We start from the raw sequence: 3,362 nt of genomic DNA on the forward strand, positions 1-3,362 counted from the left end.
ATGAAGTTATGATGGCTACATCTACAGAAAGGTGGAATGTAAACCAAAAATAGAAGTTACGATGGCAAAAGCTAAAGAGGAGGGAATGTGAACCAACATGTGCCAAGTGCAATTACTTCATTTTGGCCGTGAACTAAATAATACTCCCGAACTTATAGTGAAGGGTATGCAAATCAAGATGTTTCGGGATATAAACTTGTAATGAGCAACACATGGAGGATAGTTAATGCTGGAGCTTAGGATGGACCAGATACATAATATAGTGGGATCACCTGTGAACTTGTATAAGAGGGAATGCAAACCAATATGTTCAGCTTTCCATATGTGAGCGTCATGCCAAGTCAGAGAAACAAGTCAATAATGCAGCTTTTGAAGAACAAGATGGCACGCAATATTATTATCTAGTAGTATGACAAGTTTATTTGTACTACAGGCTAGATAGCAGTGATAGCATGCCAAACTAAGTCCTTACTTTGTTAGCTTACAATGAACTAGATACAAAACAATGGCATCACCTGTAGTACGGGGAATGCAAGCCAACATGTTCATGGAGTAAAAATTGGCACAAACAACATAGTAGCAGGCCATAATTTTTGTAACAACGACCGAGCAAGATAAAGTTATGATGGCTAGATCTACAGAGCGAGGAATGTAAACCAAATATAGAAGTTACGATGCCAAAAGCTATAGAGCAGGAATGCGAACCAACATGTGCAATTACTTAAAATTGGCCATGAACTAAATAATAGCAGGATGTTACTATAATACCTACAGTATAATTTTTGTAACAACGACTGAGCAAGATAGAAGTTATGATGGCTACATCTACAGAGCAGGGAATGCAAACCAAAATGTTCAATCGCTTAAAGTTAGCAATGAAGTAGAAAATAGCAACGTGTTACGGTCATAGCTAGGAATGAACTAAAAGAGCTTCAGACAAACAAGCATCTCGAACCTTAACATGGCGCTAAAACAAGGGACTTACATTAGGAGAAGCACTGGTGGAGTCACAAACAGATCTTCCGGGGTTGATAGATCCGGTGATGAAGTACGCTACATGTGCTACTTGGGGTTGGAGAGACGGCCATTACACTTCATGGTTACTCATCTAATCTGCAAAGACGTAACGGCGCGTCGTTAGCACAAACAGGTTCCCCCAAGATTAAACAAGAACTTGCAGGCAAGCAATAGAAAAGCGACAGTAGAAGAGTTTAGATCATGGACGGCGCCGGTGAAGCAGATTCGGTTCATGCACATCGGTGTCGGTGAGCAAGATCCGATGCGGTGGACGATGCCGCAGCTGAAGCGACTGCGGTAGGCTGCTGGATGAGCATATGGTTTCGAGGTTCGGCGGGGATGATCCGGTCCGGTTGATGACGGCGTCGATGAAGCGGCTCCGGCAGGCAGCCGGATGACGAGGATCGCGAGGGCTCGGGTAGGCCAGGGAAGTCCGGCGGGGATGTTCCGGTGCGGTGGTCGTGGAGGTGGTAGAGAGAGGGACTTGGGAAGTTCCGGTGGGTGGTCTGAGGGAAATGAATTTTTTTGGGAGGGTTTCCGGGGCTAGGGAGGTGGTGATCCAAAAAATGACGGGCAGACCCCCCCACCAACCGACTTTCTGTCATCTCCACAAGGGTAGAATGGGAATTTGAAAGCGTGTGAATTTTTTGTATTTTGTGGGCGGGAAGTTTTGCCGCTATGAGATTTTGAATTTGGCTAAGGTCCAAGTATAATGATAAAAAATTGTGAGACCGTACTAGTACCTCTGTTCAAGGCCGAGTGCAAAATCAAATCATCATCACCTTGAATATTGGTTACTATCATCGTGTTCTATCTTCTTATCCCATTCAAAAACACGCCTGAAATATTTCTAGATTGGCGGGAGATTTTGCCGCCCGACTGAGATTTGATTTTGAATATGGCTATGGTCAAGTAATATAATATAATACTAATATAAAGACGGTACACCTGGTTAAGTACTAATTGCTCGCTTTCGATTAAGGCCAACAGCCACATCAAGCCATCATCATTACAAACAAAATCAGTCAAATCTAGAAGCTAGTATAGGATAAATTCACATGAGCATAATAAATCCAGAAAACTAATATAATACTACATAAACTGCATACAAGAGCCAAAAGCAGCCAATAACAATGTTAATGTTCACGACAAACTAATCTGAAAATAATACAAGACACAATGTATGGCCAACATGAAGATTAGGATACCCCAGGATGAACGAATATGTTCTTCATTCAGCATATATTTCTTCGTCACTCCATTGAAGGAAATTTTCATTGAACTCCTTTCGTCTGCAGTGTGCAGCCAATACATCCTCCAAACGGTATGGCCTTTGTTCATTTCTCATACCGTAGTTTCCTAATCTATTCACATGTATTGGCCACTCATCCCAGGCCTTTATATCATCAAAGTACTCTCTGATATAACCAAAATCTGTGTAGTAGATGCAGCCAGGTCGAAGTGTCGGGTGCACTCGGTGTCGACGGAGATACACCGGATATAATGGACGAAGAAGGCACGACTGCCAATGTTATTGACGGCATGGAGAGAGCGGCTCTCAGTGTCCACACGGTACACCAATGGTTGACCTTCCTCCAAATGCTTGTTGTCCAACAACACAAGCAGCAGAGCACCATCCGACTCCACAAGGTAGAACTTGTTATTTCCAAGTTCAAAATGAAAATAGTGTATCCATTTTGACGGTGCTCGCACGCTGCTCCAACTTGGACATTGTTGGTGCACACTAATTTTCCGAACTCAAAATTGTTCACAGCTATTGCATACAATTCACCATTGAACGGGGTAATGCAACGCAGACAATGGTGCTCGATCGAAAATCTTCCTTCTCCCCAATCTTCATCTATACCCTTAGTTGGAGTGCTCTCATCGACCCAAGCAATTTCCGCCGGGTAATCTTTGGAAACGAAGACCATAGTCGGGGACTTCATCACGGCGGATCGACTTCGTAATAACGTTTGGCATATGCGCCTCAAACATAGTATTCAATGTCTTTGTGAGTGGGTTCATAACCCGTATCTTGAGCGGATGGTTCTTCTGGGCAAGCACGATGACGCCACGGCAAAAGCCGACAAAGTAGTATCTAAAATATATTGATGAAGATAACATTCAGCACTAAGATGTTTACGATTGAAAATAAAAATAGATTAACTCTATAGATATGGAGGAATTTGAACCTTGCATGAACTTCCGTTAGATCGATGGTGACGTAGCGGGATGTGCGGAGGTGGAGGAAGGTGAAATCAGCAGCGCGTGGAAGGCCGTGGTCTAGCATGATCCATTCGTGCAGGTGCACGTCGGGCTCAGGTAAACCTGAGCGCCAATTT

Source organism: Lolium perenne, chromosome 5, assembly GCF_019359855.2.
Source record: "Lolium perenne isolate Kyuss_39 chromosome 5, Kyuss_2.0, whole genome shotgun sequence".
Taxonomy (NCBI): domain Eukaryota; kingdom Viridiplantae; phylum Streptophyta; class Magnoliopsida; order Poales; family Poaceae; genus Lolium; species Lolium perenne.